Source organism: Ixodes scapularis, unplaced genomic scaffold (assembly GCF_016920785.2).
Source record: "Ixodes scapularis isolate PalLabHiFi unplaced genomic scaffold, ASM1692078v2 PGA_scaffold13__105_contigs__length_92229423, whole genome shotgun sequence".
In the NCBI taxonomy this organism is placed as follows: domain Eukaryota; kingdom Metazoa; phylum Arthropoda; class Arachnida; order Ixodida; family Ixodidae; genus Ixodes; species Ixodes scapularis.
Genome location: NW_024609839.1, coordinates 16,400,755 through 16,423,943, shown reverse-complemented (window position 1 = coordinate 16,423,943; position 23,189 = coordinate 16,400,755). Strand labels below are relative to the sequence as shown.

Here is a 23,189-nt window from a genome sequence, read left to right as displayed (position 1 = left end):
GTCATTACCTTGCGAGCCACAAGTTCGATGGTGCTTGTAAATACAGCATGGTGGAAGCTTCAAATCATTGCGCTCTTAAAGCAACACTACCAACACCGTCGAAATTGAAGTTCTTCCATTCCTCTTATTTCCGTTGATGAGAAATCCTTTGCTGACGTCATAGTCAGCATTCGGCCAATCGTGCAAGGCCGACCGCAGCGACGCTTTCGATTGCGCACGTCGCCAATAGTCCGGACTCCAGAAGAGCAAGGCGCCTACGAAGAGCAACGGCGGGAACGGCGGCAAGAATGTCAGCGGGGGCGGCGGGCGCCACGTGTGTGTCTGTACTATTCGTCACAATGACCACCGATCAAGGCAATAAATGTGTTTGCACCTTTGTACACAATTTTATGTCACGTGCTAAACAGCTTCGCTGGTGATTCACCTTCAGAGTGGAATGGCTCGTGATTTTCTTTCTTCGTGTTCAAGCACAATTCTAAAGTTCTAGGCGATCTATTTGCCAATCGATTTTATACTCAGTTTCACCGAGCGAATGAGTAGCTATTGGTGATGATGAATACGCTGCTTATTTACATGAAAAATGGATACACTCCGGTTTTGACTAAACCTGATCTTGGCGGTGGATATCGGTGGCGCCCTCTTAAGGTTCCTATACCGGTGGCGTCAAGAGCGAGATAATCAGTTGCAAACGAAAAGTTAGATGGTGCGTGTAAAAAACCTGACGGAAGCTTGAATTCATAGTGTTCTTAGACCCACACCTTCAAAGTTATCAGCTCAATGTTTCTCATATTCACGTCGATGAAAGCGGAATAAATCCTACTAAGGACGTCATAGCAACGTTTGACCAATCGTGGAAGGCCGACGACCACAGCGACGATATTGGTCGCGAACATCGCCAACGGAATGTGAGCGGGTGGTGCTATGCAAGTGCTTTCGTGAAGTGAAAGCGTCGTTAAAAACAAAACACGCCCGCATCTTTAGTACAGTGTACCTCTAGCATCGATATCGTTCGCTCTTTTCGTGAAACAATTGGATTGCAAATCACGTAACTCTCCAGCGAGCGAATGAGGCAAAGAAGTGTTCCCGACCCTGCCCTTTCTATCACAACCCAAAGACGGCGACGACAGTCGTTACAATGGCACGCAGCAACCAAAGAAATGCTCAAAGTGGCAAGTGGCAACCCGTCTCCAGCCCCGAATCAGCTTTGGCCGGAAATCTCGAACACGGGGCGCGTTTCCATCGGCTTCTGATGGTTCGGAGGGTCGATGGGGCGTGAAGCTGCTCGTTCGGGCCGCTGCCGCCCCTCGTTGCGGTGCGGCGACGACAAACTCGGCCGCCCTCCCCCTAGCTGCCTGCCCCCTTAATGATGGGGCGTACGCCCGCACCCTCCTCACCCGCGGCCGGTGCCGGGAGCTGGGCCGAGCGCGCGCCTCCGCCCAGAGACATCTTTTGGACGTCAGAAAGGGAAGGTGTAGGCGCGACGAGGAAGCAGACTGAGATTTCGAACGCCCGTCTTAGGAAAAGTTGCTCCACACGTCGACGCGTATTCCTGCCAAGATGCCTTGTCCAAAAACTTAGCTTCGGCGTGGCACTTTTCACGAGAAGTGCACCCTATTGATTAACGCTTTATTCTTGTTGCTGCGTTCTGAAGCGCTTTTTAACAGACACACACACGCACGCAATTCTAAAATTTTGTCTGTAAATTCGTCCGCTGTGCATTCACCAATGAATTTAGCGGGCAAATAATCGTCACTTGGCAAAAACACAGACTCAGTTTCCCCGCAAAGTTTTGCGTAAAAATCGATGTCACATAGGTTTAGTTTCCGGCTATATTTAGAGAGAAGATTGGTTAGACTTGGCGTTTGTACCAAGTCAGTTCTTCTGCTAAATTAAGTGGGAACTTAAAATAAAAAAAGTTCTTCACTCGCCCAAAATCTATTTAATGTCTTAACAAAATGTAAACAATACCTCGTTAAATACAGTATTGTATGCATTGATGTAATTTGGAGTTAAAGGTCGAAATCAATTTTGGTCTTTCAATTTCACATATACTCCCCCTGGGGTCAATTGCACTGCGTGCACCAGGGTTGTAATAGCCCTTTCATGGTATGCCGAAACCACGTCTTGGAAATGCATCGCACCAACGCGTCGACTGAAGCTTGCAGCCCTTCAATTATCGCGAAATGGCATCATCGCGGGCCCTTTTTCAAAACCTCGAATAGGTGAGTAACCACGTGCGGCCAGATTGGGCACTACACACGCACGACCAAACTCCAGACAGGTTGTACGACGCCTTAGAGAAATTCTCTAACCCTTGCAGAAGCCGAACATTCACGGCCTCACGTGAATGCACGCGGCGCCGTGAATGACTGGCGACTGGCTGGGTTCGGCTGTTTATTTCACACGTCGTATCACCTGTCGGGCTTTGGGTCACGCCATAACCTCCTATATACTGACAAAGCCTGGCAGATTCGCCGCGAGAAGCGGCCGCCGAAATGGAAAAGGTGGAGCTGCATACAACGTATGAGAGACAAACCACGTGACTGGCGCCCCGCTGCGGCGAGACGCCGAAACACACTCCTCCCGAGCGAACAAGTGCGTCGGGTCCTAGCCGCGGCAAAAGCAATGCGCTGATGTCCAGGTTCCCTGAGAAATGGCTCTTTGGTGCTCTTGCTACCTGATTCTCACGCTCTAAATCTGCGACCGGGCATTCTATGACTCCGTCGTCAAACTGCCAGGCTTTGTGAGTATAGAGGAGGCTATGCTCATGCGTGTACAGTGCCCGATACGACCCCTTAAAGTGTGTCGCCTGCTAGGGGCTATCTAGATACCCATGCGACGATGCCATTTCGCGGTCATCGATGAGCTGGAAGCGGCCATCCAGGCATGGGTTGACCCCGCTATTTCTCGTCCCCTTTTTACTCGAAGACACGTTTTAGCCGTCTTTCCTCTTGGCCTCCTGCGCACTCTCCGACCCTACGAGCAAACGCACGGTTTGCTTAGTGAATTTGCTTACATCGTCTCGGCTTCGTTCCTGTCGCATCTCAGTGAGTTCATCACCAGGGCGCGGATATATCAGCCGAAAGATATTCCGATATATTTGAAAAATCTCGGACATGCCCAAGGACGCTAAGGTTACCTTTTTTTTTTTTTTTTTTTATCAGAATACAAACACGCATTTCGCAATATTCGTGCTAAGGAATAGGCTATACACATAAAACATACATTGGTTAACTATTATTCTTGATACAGAACTATATCTTTTGCGAGAATACAAATATATATAAAAAAAATAATGGAGACAATGTTTTTCAGAAAATCCATTCCAAGCTTGCAAATTATTTTTGAGGACTTTTAACGATGATATCAAACAATAAATAGAGAACAACTGAATGTTTTCAGTATACCTATACGCAACTTCTTCGGCGCTTTTTATGGAAATAACAATTATGAATATAAATTACGTTGATCGAAGATAGCAGCTTGTCATAGTTTATGGAAAAAATCGACCTGATGTGTGAGTTTGGCGATTTCTTTAAAATATGGTAAAACGCCTACAAATATTTAAGTACATTAAGACCTCTTCAAGGTGATCATAGCGTTATACGAAAAACTGAAAATAACGTAGAGGCAAAAACCATGGGAGGAAATGGAGTCAAACATGCAACCTTCCACAGTCGAAAAAAAAAAAAAAAACGCGCTTATTTGCACCGCAGCCGCTTCTGCGCTTCACCCCTCGAGAAAAGAAAAAATATCCGACCCCTTGGTCTTCCCTTTTCCTTCTTGGCAAAAAGTTTCCTAGTACCTATGACGTTTTTGCCCAAATTAAAAGTTCGGTTCTTTTTCGCTTTCACTATTTGAAATGGAATTTCCCATATATATGTTTGTTCATACAGAAATCAATATATAAATGTATCTATATATAGACAGACAGTTTTTTTTTTGGTATCAATATATAGCTTGGTTTCTAGGTGTATTATTGCCCTGCCCCAACGCCAAGCGCGTGCTCCGTAACAGCTCGGATCTGGCGGAGAGGAGGAGGCGCACTAAAGAAAGGACGAGAGGAAAAAGAGAGAGGGACGTAGGAAGTGCATTTTCTCCAGGCCGGAAGAGGCGTCTGGGAAACCCGGAAATGGAATTGTTAGCGAGCTGGGGGCGCGGGAAGTTCGGGTACGCCGACCCGGCGCGGGATTGCATTTGTCGGCGGTGCGGAAATGATGCCGCTGCCGAGCTCCGTTCACCCCCCCCCCCCCCCCTTCCTTTCTTCCTCACCCTTTATTCACTCCCGTACGTAACCGATTCCTACCTCTTCTCCCGAGGCTTCCTTCTTCCCCAATTTCCCAGCAGACGTCGCCGCCATTGTCGTCGAAACAGCCTTTCGTCCTGCGAAATGCGTGGGGAGCACAGAAGAATACTTGTTGTCGTACGTTCGTCGTTTCAACGATTCGGTTTCGTTTCGGTTCGGGACTACGTTTCCCCTCCTTCTTCGCGGACGTTGTGCTCCCTAACTTAGAGTTGAGATCTAGCACTTCTCTTCTGTATTTTTTTTTTTTTTGCAATAATCGACTTTTTTTTTTAGGAGGCTATGTTTTCTTGCTCTTTACCATGGGATGAGAGACGACGGACGTGTGATTCTTGGAAGTCTTGAGTCGCCATTACGCCACGTGTTCACCCTGCAAAAGACAGTTTGCTCGCTGCAGACATGGTGATGCCCGAGTCCCACTAGCGCGACACACAGAAACAAACGACAGTGACAAGACTCCAACACATGCAGCATGCTCGCGGTGCTACCTTTGGCCGGCGTTTAGTCGTTTGGTGCTCGTAAAGTAAAATCCTGCCAAAGATACCCTCGCGTGCATGATGCTCGTGTTTTAGCATAGCCTCCTTTGTTCTACAAAGCCTGTCAAATCGCGAAAGGCTCTGGCTTGAGGGTTGTTGCTGTCGTTTCTTTCTGTTGGTCGCTCTAATGGGACTCGGGAATAAGCAGTGTGGCAGCCGCTTGGCTTTGCGATGCAACGGGGCGCTCGTTTTTGCAACTTCAATCTCGTTTTTTGAAAAGCCGTTCAGACATTGCCATTCACTGTCAAGTACAATGCTTCTAAGATTAACCGTCGTAGCTTGGTTACCCAGTTATTGGTCTACAGCCAGCTACTCGAGCGTAAAGTGGTCACTACAGCGGCTCTTCCCCTGGCTGGTTCGTGATCGTGGAGTCTAAACTTCACTTCTTAGTACGACCTGAATATGCAAAAGTGGCGCAAAAAAAGTAAAAAAAAAAAAAAAAAAAAAAAAAAAAAAAAAAACGGACCATTTTCGTAGCGGCGTTAAGTTTGGGGATCACTTCGCCCATTTTTCAGCTTTATTGTCTCACATGTGTATGTGAGACAATAAATCCTGGGATCAGCGCTGATGCAGAAATGACTGCAAGAACTCAGCACCGGTGCGCTGCTGTATCCGGATTGTATCACTTTCTTATTCGTGTTTTTGTGTGTTTTTGTACCGTTCGCGCTACAGCTTAAACGGGTGGAGTAGTGTCAGTTAATAAGGTATCCCTAATATAGCACCAACACAGCGCTGAATCAGCAAAGTCAACCTTATTTTTAGCGCTGACTAATATCGCGGACTTCGCACTGTGGTTTACGTCTGAACAGGTTTAAACCTATAGACCCTTTCAGGCAACACTTCGTGGGCGCCGCTATCTTGACGTGACATGACCCTGCCGCCATAGCCGCCCTTCAGTTTCTCGCCGTTCCTCCGCGTTGTGTGCTGCACCGGCCACTACCGGAGCTTTGTTTTCGCATTCTTTTACGGTCCGCTTTGAAATCGCCTGTTTTCTTTAGGTCTTTTCGATATTTCGGGCTTTCATTTAGTCATTTGATAGATATATTTCACATATCTCCTGTATTTTCTTATTTATGAAATGGAATTGGACAGCGAATGGGTCGACGATACAAGATGGCTTCAGAGACCATGTAAGTTCATTCCATTCTCACGTTTTTCTCGCTAATAAAGGGCAGTCAACACCATTGCGACATATGCAAATTTGAACTGACGCAGTAAGATTACCCAGTCGTGCTTCTCGTTGCATGTGCGCGCTCGTTTCCGTAAAGCCGCCCGCATGTAAGCGATTTAGCGTGCGACGAGACGAGCGACGGCGACAACGACGAGAGTCAGCGATGAAGATTTCTCACTGTCGCCGTCGCATCGCTCGGTTTTTTCGGGTTTCTAGAAAACGTCGCTCACCGTCTTGGTCGCTTGCTCCCGTCGCTTGCATGCGGTTTGCCTCGCCGCGCGACTGTCTGAGCGACAGCGAAGCGGGTCACCTTCGCTTGTCTCGTTGCTCGCCGGATTGCTTTAATGCGGTTTATACTTAATATTGAGGCGCCAATGGTTCAATGCTGTTTGCATGGAAATTAATTGAGTATAAACCGCATGAAATCGATTTGGCGAGCAACCAGATAAGCGACGGCGACCCGCTTCGCTGTCGCTCAGTCAGTCGCGCGACAAGGCAAACCGCATGGAAGGGACGGAGCAAGCGACCAAGACGGTGAGCGACGTTTTCTAGAAACCCGAAAAAACCGAGCGATGCGACGGGCGACAGTGAGAAATCTCCGTCGCTCCTCTCGTCGCACACTAAATCGCTTACATGTGGGTCGGCTTTACGGAAACGAGTGCGCACATGCAGAGAGAAGCACGACTGCGATAGCCTTGCTGCGTCAGTTGAAATTTACAATTTACGTCGCAATAGTGTTGACTGAACTTTATTAGCGACAAAAACGTAAGAATGGGATGAACTTACATGGTCACTGAACCCCCATAATCTTGTATCGTCGACCCATTCGCTGTCCGATTCCATCCCATAACTAAGAAAATACAAGAGCTATGTCTAAATATAAATATCAAATGATTAAATGAAAGACCTAAATATCGAAAAGGCCTAAAGAAAATACAAGATTTCAACGCGGAACGTAAAATAACGCGAAAACAAAGCTCCGGTAGTGGCCTGTGCAGCACACAACGCGGAGCAACTGCGAGAAACTGGAGGTCGGCTATGGCGGCCCGGAAAGCGCGCGAAGGGCGCGCCGACTGGTGGCAGCTCGAGTAACTGACTCGCTGAAAGCGTCTATACCCGTGCAGTGAAGCCAGTGTTTTCTTTCAGACAATCAGCGACGAGTTTCTGCAGTATGCGACTATCTGCTCTACAATGATATTGCCTACGACCACTTCTTTCGACGAACGACCCTTACTATACCAGGGAAAACAACTAAAGCAGCACGTTCACCCCGTAACGTTACCACTGCCTATTCGGTCGTGGGTCCTTCCAAACCCAGCCCTCCTCCCAGCCGACAGAAGTCCAGAGGTCACGTGGTTTCCGAACTCCATTCAACAGCCGGCTTTTTTCCTACCACGTTACCGCCTTCTGCGTGTCAGTCTTCCTGCAGGGTGCGCGGTGACGTGCCGGCTGATCGGCAGCACCTGAATGTCCCAGCGAGCCCGTAGACTCCGCTACGCTTGAGGCTTGAGGGTGCGAGTGGAGAACGGGGCTAACGCCGTGTCCAGTTATTGATCGGTGTACTTTTCTCGGCGCGTTCGCGCCAAACTCCGGCTAGGTCGGTGAGTGCGAGGGGTTTTCGGCAGGCGGCCGAGGAGGGTTCTCCCTCTCTGGCTTCCTGTCGCGACGTCCGAAAAGCTTCATCCATCAGGAAAACTTGTCGTCGAGGAGAGCTCTTCGCTCAGGCTAGGTTGCACCGACGAGTCCTCCCGTTTTTCCGCCCTCTCTTCGGTGCGGAATGCAGAGGAACGGGGGAACTATGCTCTGTGTATCCCCGAGTTGACAGTAGTGGCAAGCTAGGCGCTCACCCGACCAATCAATCGCCTCCCTGTGATCACCCGACCCCGCTCTTTGCGCTAAAGTAGGAGCGAGAGCGTGGTCACTTGGCGATACAAAAAGGTACGATTCGTCCCATGAGCACGTAGCGTCCATCGCTCTGAAAGCTTAGGGCCCGTGACCGGTGTATAGTGGATGGCGTGCATATTGGGAACTTTTGACAGCCAAACCTTTTTTAGAAGGAATGCACGACGCCCCTAATATACATCTTGTGCGTTCTTGTCCTTTTTTTTTTTTTGAGTTCACAGTACCTTCGAAGGAGTACTACACGTAAAAAGCACGTCAGGTAAGGCTAGTATTTAAGATTCACATACCTAAATAATCAAATTTTAAACTTCCAAAAAAATAAATAAAAAAAACCTTGTCGGGCACAATGACATTTATGGTCGGTTTTCGTGCTCGTATGTTTATTGCTCGCCTTTACAGAACTCAGCTTAATCGTGTTTAAAAATCACGAGTCCTAAAGTATGTTCAATTGGAGTACCATTCCTCAGAAACTTGTATAGCCCTAGGGCAGTAAATAGAAGACGTGTCGGTCCGTTGTTAATTCGCGCGGCTGGTGGCCAAAAATGGAAACTTCGGGAAGGCCATGCTACCGAGTGATTAAACACGAGCGCTGCGTCACAAAATCTGTTTTTTGCGCTGTAAAAAAAAAAAAGAATTTTTTTTTTTTGTTTTTTATGTGGACGCGATGCTTGAGAGGGGTAATGAAACCGTAGTCAAATGCGAACTTTGTGTAAAAAAAGGGTTGGTCTAGTTTTTTAGAGAATTATAACAGCAGGGGGGTCCTTCAGTTGTCCCACCGGCAGCACGAGTTTCTTACCTTTGGTAGCGCTTCGGTATCTCCTGAGCCTCGAGCGTGCACGCACGTCGAAAGCACGGCTGGAAGTCATGAGCGAGTGCTGGAGTTCGGGCTTTGGAAGATCTCCTACCGTTCTCATCCTGCCAGCGACTATGTTTTTTTTTTTTTTTTCCATATAGTGGGACGAGCTTCCTAATAAATCGGGCCACATTGGTGCTTGTTAGGGAGTGCTGATGGGACTGGCGCAACTAATCCCTTAATCCACTTTTATTGGATGTCATAGGAAGGCCAACTTAAAACGGGGGCCCAATTCCGGAAAATGCAATTTACGTAAGCCTCAGTAAAGTCGAGTGGCCACCGCGTCTGATCCATCCCTTTTCATACCCGTGTAATCAACGTCCTGGCTGTTTCGGGTAATATATAGTCGTGATAGTCATGGGCATACCGAGTATTTATTAGTTGGCGTACTACCAATCGTTTTGTAAGGTAGGTTCAGTTACGAAAAATAGAAATTCTAATGCCTCGTAGGTTTTAAACTCATGACTCACAACGACTCAGTAGAGATGCGGTTGTTTTGTCTCGGACCTCGATGGGCACCTCGGGGGTGTCAACCGTCGGGGACTGGGAGGAATTCGGGATGAGGATGCCAGTTGCTGGCTTGGACTCGTTGAAGGAGATTTCTTGCTTCTTCTAGCGGCCCACGACGGAGAGTTAATCATCTTCGAGTTTCATGTCATAATAAATAAGATGGACGGAACTTTACAGATACGTAAAACTAGGGTGCCTACATGTTTCCGCTCCGTTTTAGGGTGGCGCCAACTTCTTCTTACTTTTTCCCAGATCCTCTCCCACCGCCATTTTTTCCCACTTCTTATTTCGATAAACGGAAACCACGTTGAGTTTGTGTAGTCTCGAAAATCCGGCAACACTGTGAGGACACTTCCGTTTCCATTCATAGGACGAGTCGGAGGCTCAGCTGGCTCAGCGGGTTGACGGTCGTGGTGCCTGTCGCTGTCTGTCATTTGATAACAGATATCCACGCCGTCTTTATTTCCTGCTTGGTGGGGAATCTATACAACACTGCTGCATATCTGGAGTTCCCGCGACAAAATGGAACGTAATAGACCGGCGTTGCGCGCGGAAACCTCGCCGTCGGAACGAGAACGGTGAGCGCTCCCTAGCCCTAACGAGGATTAGCGTTGAGGCAGCGAGTGTGACAAAATGGACGACAAAAACAGCGGAGGTTGCCATGGTAACGAAATAGGCAACACTGGTTTGTCGGCAACAGGTATCACAAAGGTTGTCGCCACTCTAAACAGCGTAGCGGCGGACACATGTAGGCACCCTACGTAAAACTATTACATAAAGCAACAAAAACAATGTAAAACAACTGTAACTACCTGCCGCACACGGCTTATGTAGTTTAACAGTTACAAGACGTACGCCTCGGCGTCACGTGTCCACCCGCGGTCGGCGTAAACGGAGTCTAGCTTCTAGCCGGACTGCAAGAACTATCGCCCAGGACAGAAGGAAATGCGACGCCTCGGGAAAGCGACCGCCCATACTCTGGTCCGTTCAAACTCAACGGTCCCCCGTCTGGTCCGGGGTTAAGACAGTGCATCGAAACCTGTCCCGTCCAATCAGGGTCCAGTTGAAATCCCATTAAGTGCGGGACTCGACGCATTACCATCAAATTGGAAATGTCAGGAGGCACGGCTCGGAACGTAAACATTAAAGCCGGGGTCACACTGCTTAACATTGTACAAAAGAAAGTCTGCATTCAGCAAGGTGAGATCCGCGCTTCGAATGCCGCATGGCAGTGAGTTGAAGCTGGCATTTGGCACACGGCATTCGAACCACGGATATCGCGGTGACTCGTGTTTTCAGACTGTTTTTTATATTGCCGCGCGCAAGGTCACGGACTTGTAGAAGGTTCTCGTTTGTTCTTACTACTGACATAACTTCTATCGTTTATCCCTGCTCTTGTTTTTCCAGAATGTGCATGTTCATTCTCGCCCCGAGCGCGCTACGCTCGAACCTTCTCCGCCGAAACTTCGAGATAGCGCTCACTCTAGATAAGAGGCCGCCAGCGACTTTGTCGAGTCGCAGTCTCGCCCCAGCGCTCGATTCTGCTGACACGCCGACTTCGACGCCCGCGACGCTCTGCTTTCTTCTGTTGCCTTCTTTATTTTTGGCACAAGTTCGCCACATTAAACGTTCATTTATTTCTGTTTATTTCTGTTTATTTCTTGTTTATTGGTCACCACCCGTGACATTCTGGTGGAGGTGCTGGGTACCGCATGTTCGTGCAGCGCAGCCCTCCGAGTTCCCGCAGTACAAGTCCGAACCCAAGCTCCCGAGGACCCAACGAAAACCAGATCGAGACTCGATCAAGTCGCCGCACCCAAGGGCTAAACCCGGAATACGGACTTCTACCACCCAGGACCAGGCAGCCGACGATGGCCAACCAGTCGCAGACCCCCACCGCTCCTGCCGTCGTCTACCTACCCGTCGCTCCTCGGACACCGGCTCCGTTCCACGGCGAACTCCACGAAGACGTTGAAGATTGGATCGACCAATTCGAACGCGTCGCCCGCCACAATAGCTGGACCAACGAGCAACGGCTGCAAAACGTGTATTTCTCCCTCGAGGGGACTGCCAGAAGCTGGTACGAAAATCACGAGTCTTCGTTGACATCCTGGGACATTTTCAAGAGCCAGCTGAAGGCGACATTCGTCAACCAGCATCGCCGAGAGAGAGCCGAAGACTTACTGCGTACCAGGACTCAAGGGCCCAACGAGAGCATCACCGCCTTCGTGGAGGATGTCCTGCGTTTAAGCGCCCGAGCCGACCCGGAGGCCACAGAGGAAAAGAAACTTCGAATCCTCATGCGAGGCGTCAAGGCAGAAATTTTCGGAGGCCTGGTTCGGAATCCCCCGACGACCGTCGATGCTTTTGTCAGTGAAGCCACCAACATCGAGCGCGCACTGACGGCCCGAGCAAGCCACTACCACCGACTCGCCGGCGCGCCTGCTGCTCCAACCGTCACAGCTTCCCTACTGGACCCGAATACCAACGGTGTCGACAACCTCCGGGAGATCGTCCGGGATATCGTCCGGGAAGAGCTCCGCAAGATCCTACCTGCTGCAGATAGCCCGTCTTCTCTCTCACTCGCCGAAGTCGTACGAGAGGAGGTCCACCGAGCCTTCCAGGCGGAGACTCCTGTCATCGCAGCAGCACCCGAGGAGCCCAGCCTGACCTACGCCGCAGTGGCCCGAAGGCCACCACCTCCTCCTCGAGCCTATGTCGCTCCGCCCCGACGTCGATCTCCTGCGCCGCAGCACGACCGCCACCGCGACGACCAGGTCCAGTATGCCGGCCAGGAGCCCCGCGCACCTCGGAAGACCGACGTGTGGCGAACACCCGACCGACGTCCTTTGTGTTTCCACTGCGGGGAAGCGAACCACACCTACCGCCAATGCCCATACCGACGACTCGGGCTGCGCGGATTCCACCCGAATGACCCACGCCCCCGTTACGGTGAACGCCCTCGGGAGATCGACGAGTACCTTCGACGACCTCAGTCCCCCGAACCTGCCTCCCGCCGAGAGTTCCGGTCGCCATCGCCACGACGTCCGGCTTCGCCGATGCACCGACCCCGACGTGAAAGCCTGTCACCCCTCGCTCCTCGCCGGGGAAACTAGGCGCGGCAACCCCTGGAGGTGGAGTTGCCGAAGACGACCGACGTAAAGAGCCTCCAAGAACGACGGAGCGCTCCCACTCTCCCGACGCCACGCATCGCAACGAAGCTTCTGCATCGGTGTCCAACAACCTAAACGTTGTTATCGACGGCCACGACGCATCAGCACTCGTGGACACCGGAGCAGACTACTCAGTCTTGAGTGGGAGGCTCTCCCGCCGTCTTCGAAAAGTCACGACGCCGTGGGATGGACCTCAAATACGAACCGCCGGAGGGCACCTCATCACGCCGGTTGGGAGATGCACTGCTCGCGTCGAGATCCACGGTGAGACGTGCCCTGTCAAGTTTGTCGTTCTGCAAGACTGTTCGAGGGACATTATCCTCGGAATGGACTTTCTCTGCGAGTATGGCGCCGTCATCGACCTCGGAGCAAACCGGCTGACGCTACGAAAACCTGCTCCACCGCAGGAGGACCCCAAAGCGACGTCATCCGCGGTACGAGTCCTCGCAAACCACGTGAACCTACCACCGCGGTCAAGTGTTTTCGTACCCGTCGGGGTCGATGAGACTTTCTGCGGCGACGTTTTGCTCGAAGGAAGCCTCCAGTTGCTTCTAGGAAGAGGGATCGGCATCGCAAGAGGCGTCACGGAGCTCCAAGACGGACACACTGTCGCACTCGTAACGAACTTCCGACAGGAGGCCCAGCACCTTACAAGAGGCACCGCCGTGGGTCACGCGGAGGAACTCCCGGACTCAGCCGCAATCGCCGGAATATCAGAAGACCTCTCCTCGTGGCCACCCAAGACAACGCCGCCTTCGCAGTTTGACATCGATCCAACCCTGCCTACCCCACAACAACGACAACTCAGTGACCTACTCGTCGAGTTCAACGAGTGCTTCTCCACGTCGTCAAAGGTGCGCCAAACGACCGTTGCGAAACACCGAATTGTCACTGAAGGCAACGCGCTTCCTGTTCATCGGTCGCCGTACCGTGTCTCTGTCAAAGAGAGAGAAGTCATCCAGAAGCAGGTCCAAGAAATGCTCGATGACGACATTGTTCAGCCCTCAAGGAGTCCGTGGGCTTCACCGGTAGTCCTGGTGAAAAAGAAAGACGGGACCCTTCGGTTCTGCGTGGACTATCGCCGACTTAACGCCGTAACAAAAAAGGACGTCTACCCGCTGCCACGCATCGACGACACCCTGGACCGGCTGCGCCACGCCCGATACTTTTCGTCGATGGACCTGAAGAGTGGGTACTGGCAGATCGAGGTGGACGAACAAGATCGTGAAAAGACCGCCTTCGTCACGCCGGACGGGCTGTACGAATTTAAAGTTATGCCGTTCGGACTATGCACAGCACCGGCGACGTTCCAGCGCGTAATGGACACCGTTCTTTCCGGCTTGAAGTGGCAAAGTTGTCTCGTCTATCTCGACGACGTCGTGGTATTCGCCACCAACTTCGACGAGCACCTGAGACGCCTGCGAGCCGTGCTACAGGCTATCCAGAATGCCGGACTGACACTGAAGCCGTCAAAATGTCGGTTCGCTTACGGCGAGCTCAAATTCCTGGGCCATGTCGTGAGTGCTCAAGGTGTAAGTCCTGACCCTTCAAAGACATCCGCTGTCGCCGAATTTCCGAAGCCATCAGACAAGAAGGCCGTGCGAAGATTTCTTGGGCTGTGCGCATACTACAGGCGTTTCGTTCGCGATTTCGCTAAGATTTCTGCACCGCTCACACATCTGACGAAGGACGACGTGAACTTCCAGTGGGGGGAGGAGCAAGAACAGGCGTTCAACGAACTGAAGGAAAGACTCCAGTCTCCCCCCATTCTCGGACACTTCGATCCATCAGCGGAAACGGAAGTTCACACGGACGCCAGCAACGCCGGACTAGGCGCGGTACTCGTCCAAAGACAAGACGGAGCAGAGAGGGTGATCGCTTACGCAAGCCGGGCACTGTCCAAGGCAGAGAAAAATTACTCAACAACCGACAAGGAATGTCTCGCTGTCGTCTGGGCGTTAACCAAGTTCCGTCCGTACCTGTACGGGATCCCGTTCCGCGTTGTCACGGACCACCACGCTCTCTGTTGGCTCGCCAACCTTAAGGACCCGTCAGGACGCCTCGCTCGCTGGAGCCTTCGACTGCAAGAATTTGACGTAACCATTGCGCATAAGTCTGGCCGCAAGCATAATGACGCCGATTGTTTGTCTAGGGCCCCAATTGAATCTCCACCCGACAGCACCGACGACGACGATGACGCCCGTTTTCTCGGAGCACTTACGGACACTGACATGGGAGCACTTCAACGAGACGACCCCGAACTTCGCGCCATGATGGGCCACCTCGAAGGTCAAGGAAGTTCAGTTCCGCGAGTCTTGGCCCGAGACCTGCCAAGCTTCGTTCTGCGGCGAGGCGTGCTCTTCAAGAAGAACTTTGGAACGAGCAACACTGCCTGGCTGCTGGTTGTTCCGGCCAGCCTGCGAGAGGAAATCTTTCAAGCATGCCATGACGACCCGACGGCTGGACACCTTGGATACAGCAGGACGCTCGCCCGGATTCGTGAAAAGTACTACTGGCCGAGGCTACCGAAGACCGTTCACCTATACATTCGATCATGCCATGAGTGTCAGCGACGCAAGAAACCGCCGACGAAGCCGTCAGGACTTCTGCACCCGATTTCTCCCCCGTCTATGCCGTTCCAGCAGATCGGAATGGATTTACTGGGCCCTTTCCCGCCGTCAACGGCGGGAAACCGCTGGATTATCGTCGCCACCGATTATCTCACACGGTACGCCGAGACGAAAGCCCTTCCAGCAGGCACGGCTGTTGAAGTCGCCAAGTTTTTCATCGAGTCCATCGTCCTCCGGCACGGCGCTCCAGAAGTTTTGATTACAGATCGCGGATCATCGTTCATGGCGCAGCTGACCCAAGAAATCCTCCGACTCAGTCACACCAGCCACCGTCGTACAACTGCGTACCACCCGCAGACCAACGGGCTGACGGAAAGACTGAACAAGACAATCGCCGACATGATCTCTATGTACGTCGACGTTGAGCACAAGACGTGGGACGAGGTGCTGCCCTACGTCACGTTCGCCTACAATACGGCGGTTCAGGAGACCACTGGATTCACCCCTTTCCAGCTGGTACATGGTCGGAAGGTGACGACCATGCTGGACGCAATGCTGCCCCATGAGCCATCTGACAATCAGAGCGACGACGCCCAGGTGGTTGCTCAACGCGCCGAAGAAGTCCGCCAGCTCGCCCGACTCATGATTCAAGACCAGCAACGCGTCGACGCGGGCCGCTACAACCTTCGTCGCAGGGACGTTCACTTCCAGCCCGGAGACAGGGTGTGGGTGTGGACGCCCATCCGTCGCCGCGGTCTCAGCGAGAAGCTTCTGAAACGCTATTTCGGACCCTACAAGATCATCCGACGGCTCGGCGATCTGAACTACGAAGTCCTTCCCGACGGAACGCGTCCATCTGCAAGACGCCAGCCACGACCCGAGGTGGTGCACGTCGTCCGGCTGAAGCCGTATTACGAACGATAGCACTTTCCACCGTCGTCGACGTGTGAACTGTGAACTGTGAACGGTGAACAGTGAACTGGTGAACTGTGAACTATGGCTCGCAATTCTACTGTCCTTTAGTTGTGGATTTGTTTTTCGTTTTGTGCTGCATCGGGACGATGCGCTTTTAAAGGGGGGGATAATGCCGCGCGCAAGGTCACGGACTTGTAGAAGGTTCTCGTTTGTTCTTACTACTGACATAACTTCTATCGTTTATCCCTGCTCTTGTTTTTCCAGAATGTGCATGTTCATTCTCGCCCCGAGCGCGCTACGCTCGAACCTTCTCCGCCGAAACTTCGAGATAGCGCTCACTCTAGATAAGAGGCCGCCAGCGACTTTGTCGAGTCGCAGTCTCGCCCCAGCGCTCGATTCTGCTGACACGCCGACTTCGACGCCCGCGACGCTCTGCTTTCTTCTGTTGCCTTCTTTATTTTTGGCACAAGTTCGCCACATTAAACGTTCATTTATTTCTGTTTATTTCTGTTTATTTCTTGTTTATTGGTCACCACCCGTGACAATATGATGTCTGTGTGGTGTGACCCCGGCTTAAGTGGGGACGAGGGTCTTGAAATCATAAAACATTTACAAAGTCGTTGATTTTTCAAAATTACAACTTTGAAATCTCTACTATCCAAAGTATCGCCGCACAAATTATGATTGCTCATTTTCATCTCTAGCTATCCTTAAAGGGAAGATGGGGCACTTCTACATTTGAGAAAAAACGCTTGAATTGCGTTCATTTGGCCTTTAGAATAACAGATATCAAAATTATATTTCAAGGCGACGCGCCGGAGAGCCAGAAGAGCAATTTCAAAATAGGGCTGAAGCCCCGCCCCCCTAGCCTTGGGCAGCCAAAAGAGCCGTCGATGACGTCACGGACAGCGACTGTCTTTCGCGTTTTTCTCTCGTTTAACAATACTTACGCAGCAAATGGTTTGGGTATTCGGGTTCACGGGGTAAAAATACACTAGAATTCACTTCTAACTCATTTTTTCCAAGAAGCTCCGTAGCTTCCCTTTAAAACAGCAAGTTTCAAGTTTCGCACAGCTGAATTGTAGGTATAGGAAACACTGCAAAAGTGATTTTCCAAGATTTTTTGTTTTTTTCAAGTTTTGTTCCTTTACGGGGCGGGGGGTTAAGAATGTTCTCATAAGTGGATTTCAGAAAACGTGGTGTGATTGCTTTCTGAAGTAACTGAACTGCATCTTGAATCTTTACCTTTTACCATACACTCAGTTGATAAAAATTAAATAGCTGAAACTTAAAGCGAAGCTAAACCAAACATTTCAGTGTCTATAAGCGGCGCACTATCTTTCCACAAGTCAGCAGCTGCTGGTGTGCGCGAGCACACGCAACGAAATTGACGTCATCATATCCCCCATTCAAGCTTATTAAGCGTGAAGGGGGGATATGATGACGTCAATTTCGTTGCGTGTGCTCGCGCACACCGGCGGCTGCTGACTCCTAGAAAGATAGACACAATTTCATTCTCTAAAATAAGTGGCGCACTGCTTTGACTTTCTTGTTTTGGCTTTATCGTTTGACTTTGTCTTTTGCTTTCTCTAGATTTTCCGCACCCTTTTGGCTTCGTTACGGGGGCAGTGTTAGCGTTTCGCGAACAGGCCCCGGTGTGGCGTTTCTTAAAGGGGCACTGACACATCAAAATCATATTTTATTTTAGTATCCGAAACGATTGAAAACGATGCCTGGACATTACCCTCAAAATTTGAAACTTGGGAATTTCGTATTTCTGAATTAAAAAAAAAAAACAATTTCCAAATGCCGAATTTGAAGTTCCCGCGCGATCCGCGCCAGTGCAGTGAGTCAAATTTTGCGGTCTCCTGCGACTTGACTTTCTTTCAGACCTCCGCTTCACGCTGTGAAGCAAAGCGCCGTTGCTACCGCGACCCGAAGCGAGGAGGAGGCGAGCAGGCGGGAGAGAAGGGAGCCGGTGCGGGGAAAAACCGGTTTCCTCCCCGACTCGCCGATAATCCTCTGCTCGAGCGCCGCCAAGTTGCCCGAGGTTTCCGAGGGAGCATACAAATCCAGGAAGCGACATCACACCGAAATCTTATTTTCAGTATTTCAAAAAGAAAGGCCGTAGTGCGTTCGTAATTGCGTTAAAAAACATGTTTTACGATTGCTGTTATTAAATGTTATATAAAGGTCGCCTACAAAGCTTCTAAATTTCCTGATTTTTGACGTCACCGATCAAAAGAAGCAAGGAGGTGAGCGGGGGAAATATAAACGCCAAAAATAAAAAGGCGCGCGCGCGCTGGGAAATTTTTTTCGCGATGCGGTTTTTTTTTGCGTGTCTATGACTACAACTTGCATCGTTTTAGACAATAAAAAAGAATACAACCTTTGGGGTGTCAGTGCCCCTTTAAGGGTCATGCTAAAGCATTCCCCTAGGTTCCACGAATGGATCTCCCTTAAATGTTTCTGCCGCCTTTATGGACCAGTGCTCGTACCCAATTCACACTCCGTTTGGTAGCACGAACCAAGTCATATGCGCTCGGCACACCTGCAAGTTCAGACTCGGCCCAGCATCCGCGCCCATTGGCTTCCGCACTGTGACGTTGCCTTCCTCTTGTCTTTGTGCTTCACCTCTCTCCTCCTCTCTACGAGGCGCGCTTCCCTTTCCACTGTTTTGTCCACAGACGGACATAAGCTTTTCCCTGTCATGTAGCTGCTAATGCTAACGCATTAATAAGAAAGTACAGGAGAACACCTAAGACTGTTTATGTGTAGGAATGTGAATACACGCAGCGCATTCCTACAAGAAGCGCGCCCCCACTGTCTTCCGCAGAGGCCGGCCGGGCGGCGCAACATGGCTGAAAGCAGAGCATAGAACACGTGATACAGCAGTGTACAAAGAGAGGGAGCGGCAATTTCCCGCTCCCCTTTCCACCGCCCCCTCTGGTCACACCTGACACGTCACCCGAGAAGGGGGAGAGAGCGGCGGCCGCGCGCGCCACCGTCTCTCTTTTACCGGCGCGTGGACCGCAGCATCAGGAAAGGGCTTCTCTGTGAGGTGGCGTCCCTTGGAACTATGACGCGTCACAGCGAATGGGACTTTAGGTGCCGTTTCGCTCAGCCAATGGGAATTTAGCTGCCGTTTTTAGCTGTTACAGACACCGCCGGCTTCGCTCCAAAAAAACAGTTAATGCCTCCGTATTAACAAAAAAAAAATAATAAGAGCCCTTATTTTTTCTTAAGACACGAGCCATGGTTTGTTAAGGCTCGGAGAACATAAACAAACTCCGATGATACCGGCGAGAATCGCCAAAACGTGCTTCAAATGGGAACGGTTTTCTTACCATTCGAGCATGAGCATTAGGGACGCTAAAAATACATGTATATAAACGCAGGACATGCCTGACACAACATATACGCGTCCCGCGAAAGCAGGCGCTGCTAAGGAGCACCGTGGAGTAAAAAAAGCTCGAGGTACACCTGAACATTTCTTATGAGTTGTGAATGCGAAAGCATGCAAGCAGCTCGTCCGCTCTCTTTGTCGTCTGCTCGTCTGCTGCGTACTAGCGCGCGCGCGCCTCGGGATCTCGGAGGCCATGGCGCAGCGGCCAATGGGAGCCCCGTGGACGCGCGCCAGCCGTTGGAACCGAAGGCGAATCGCTGCTATTGGGATCGCGGAAACAAGGATCCGTTTTTGGGCTTCAAACTGATGACGTCAGCTCGCTTCATGAGACAGTTAATGCTTTCGCATTAATAACACGGTGGCCACCTTGCGGGCTTCATGCGATGCTGCGAAAATGCCACGCATAAAGATCGCTAGCGCGCCCAGAGAAATCTCTATCCGCTGGGACATGATTCGAGGTTTCCGACGACGCCGTTAGAGCTCGAGGCACGGCCACGGCACGTCGTCTAGTTCACAAAACGGCCTTCCGTCAATGACGAGAGCACTTCGGGGCTTTGTTGACCGCGTGGATTCACGTGTCTGGAAACTCGCCCTCGGGCCAGGACAATATTTGCAGCCAAGACTCTCCGCGAGGAAGTTATGTTTACCTTGGTCTGGTGGAAAACCAAAGCTCGCACGCACTGTGACTTATAAACAAATCCTCTAATACAAAACGCCATCCAGGCGGAGCTTGCGAAAATGCGAACATTTCTAGATATTCTTCGTGATCGAATGGTTCAATGTAAAGTAATAATGTTTTGTGTGTGCGTATACCATGGGAAGTTAGACAGTTCCAATAGCCGTCCGATGTCTCCGCTGTAATGGAGGAATTTAGCTCATACAAAGTAAGACCACAAGCCTGGTCTTTAACATGCATCACGCAGTAGTCGTGGGCGAATGCACGCCACTATGATGCTGATCCAGATCGCAACGGGTAAGACTGGAAATTGAACTCAGGATGATCCATGGGTTCAGCTATTCAAAATTTCTTTAGTAAAATGGAAATTATGCGTTCTCGATAAAGATATACAAGCGATCGGTCGAGCATGTCACTGAACACAGTCAAGGCAATATGTTTATTTATTTTTTCTAGTACAAGACCAAAGGGGAGCAGTTTGAAAACCAGCAACCAGAAGCAGCGGACCAGCAATGGCAAACAGTCAGGACTCAATTGGTTTAAAAAGGCGGTGTACTGCCAAGTGTGGCTCTTTCTCTCGTTTCGGTGTACGTATACCATTGTTTCTCGCTTAGCATTTCCGGATTTTGGGGCGCAAATCTGGAAACCAGATTCGCGATCCCGAGTTTTCCAGAAAGTCGGGAAGCCAACCGAACTTTATTCCGCAATCTTTGGTGGCAACTTTGTGCCGCGGGAAGGGACTGGACTAGTGCCAAGTCTGGGACTCGGGCCCCGCCCACGCCTTTTGAAAAGCGTCGGCGGCCTTTGCCTCGCATTCCGCGATGACAGATCGGGCGCTGACACCACCGCTCGTCTCCTGGTCATCAGGCTCAGGCGGATCCCTCAACGACGTTCAAATATTTCAATCCAATACAAATATAAAAAGAACGACATAAAAAAAATCTTTTTTTTATTTGCATTAAATACGTTTTGTAGACGATTGCAAGCTGGGCGACTGGCCGCCGCCATGTCTCTGCTCGAGCAGGCACGTCCGTGCGATTACGAGCTTGCCAAAGCTACGTTCACCCGCGCGTTGCACGCGCATGCACGCATGAGGCACCACTTGTGGCGCCATGCTTGCAATTGTCCATAGTATAAAGATTTTTCTCACAAATAACTATAAAAAGAAAAAAAAAACTAAACAGGCAGCGTAAGATGCGATTTCAAGTCTAGTCTGCGTGTGGGATGTGAGTATCAAGGGTCAGAGTACGCGTCAATCGCACGTCTCGTGCAGCGGCAAATTTTCTGCGTAGACTTTATAGCTCGGTAACTGACGAATGTATTTTCGCCTTTGATTTACCGATTTATTTCACGTACCCTGGGAGATTCGAGTGCCGCTTAAATTACTACCTTAGGGTGGACTGTAATTAAGTGCGACCATGAGAACGGCAGAGCGGGGCATCTCTTTCATTCATCACGCCTCCAGCACGAGCCAGTTGCCTTCCGTCGTGCTTCGGTTGCGCTTGCACGCTCAAAGCTAACGAGACGTCCAAGTGTCATCAAAGGCAGGAACTGCTCGCGCTTAAAGCGGGACAACTGAAGAACCTCCGAGCCATTCTCATCTTATCAGTCACCATATCTAAACCCCAATAGGTGCAGCAACTCAACTGTTATCCCCCTAATTTATCTCATTTATTCGATTATCGCTCAGTGATATTAATGGGCGTTCGATCTACTAAGACCACCGGAAAAAATAGCAGTAACTATATCTCTCTGACTATATGGTATGTACTCGCCTCAGAAACAACGTCCGCATAGTATATCCAGATTTGCGATGTCTGACAAGTGCAGTCGAGACAAAGGAAGCCTTTGTCACCACTGCACACGTCAAACGCGTTAAAACGCGGAGCGCCGACGCCCGGCGTTTGGCTCTCGCATTCGAACGCGTTTGAAGAGAGCAGTAGACACAAAGGAAGCTAGCTTTACGTCTACCCACTATTCATTCCAACCAGAGCTCGCTCTTCTGACGTCCCCGGGCGCTCTCGTCTCTGCCTCTCTCTCTATCCGTTTCGGACCGCAATGCGCGCGATGACCCCTCGCGTCGCTCGGGGAAACTCTATTATAATCTCAGACCCGAGCTTGTGCCAAACCTCGTCGAACCTCCAACGGTTTGTCAGGCGACCACTTTCCCTAGCAGCGTTGACCTCCGCAATGGTGTGTCTGACTTTTGCTATATGTCGCTGCCGCGTTCACGTCTGCAGACGACATTCGGAAGATGGCGTCTGCCTTTGCTTGCTTGAGACGCGGCGTTCGCGCGTTCTGTCATTAAAAAAGACGCGTCGTTTGCCGCGGTGTTGCCGACCAAAGCAGACGGACTTTATGGTGCGCGAAGAGACGACCGGGTGCCGAGATCAGGTGCGTAATTGGGCTCTTTTGTTTTTGCTTTTCCATGGGCGGAACGAAACGCAAGCGAAAAGAGGTCGAAATAAAGCCTTAACGCAGGTGAATGATTTGTGACCTGCGCCTAATATTTGGAACAGCCTACACGTAAATTATGTTCTTAGCTTCGAAGTTTGGGCGACGTTTTTTGTACTGCAACATGGGGATAAAATTATCAACGTGCCCGTCGTCCAAGTACAGTGTCCTAGTTCAAGACGACATGCTCGTGCTAGAATACAGTTTTCAGGAGAGATAGGTGACAGTGTGTTTGAACGCACCACGGCTCGGAGCAGGTGCAGTAATAGCTCGGTCTGAAGAATCCTGCAATCCAGGGCAATATTTATGCCCTCCCCCCGACTCTATTAGAACTGGAAGAACATCGTATCGGCGTGCAGTTGTACTGGGCTAGGAGTCGTGTACTGGAAAAGATATCTAATCTACAGAGTGAAACAATGTTGCCAAAGAATATAGAAGGTTAATCTAACGCTGTGTACACTTTTAAAAACGTTGTCCTTGCAGCATACCTTCTACGCCAATGAAACCAAAGCTATGAGTGCCCGTGATCTCTCGCGCATCTTGAGCACCGATCAAAGCTGTGCACGTGCATTCTTTACTCCTGAAACATGGAAGAATGGGAAACTTTAAAAAACGGGTCATCAACGCAGTTCGACACTTCAACAGCTTGGTGCTGCGCACTGTTCTTCCGCGCTTGCGCAGTTCGACGTCGCGAGTTCCTCCAGGGACCTAAAGCTTTGG

The 23,189-nt window shown here is 50.6% G+C and overlaps 1 protein-coding gene across 2 annotated transcripts in view; it reads left to right on the top strand.

Moving 5' to 3' along the window:
• The window catches only part of LOC8052780 (leucine-rich repeat, immunoglobulin-like domain and transmembrane domain-containing protein 3), a 298,248-nt gene that overhangs the window by 229,928 nt on the left and 45,131 nt on the right, over nucleotides 1-23,189 (top strand). The gene's annotated exons all lie outside the window — the stretch shown is intronic.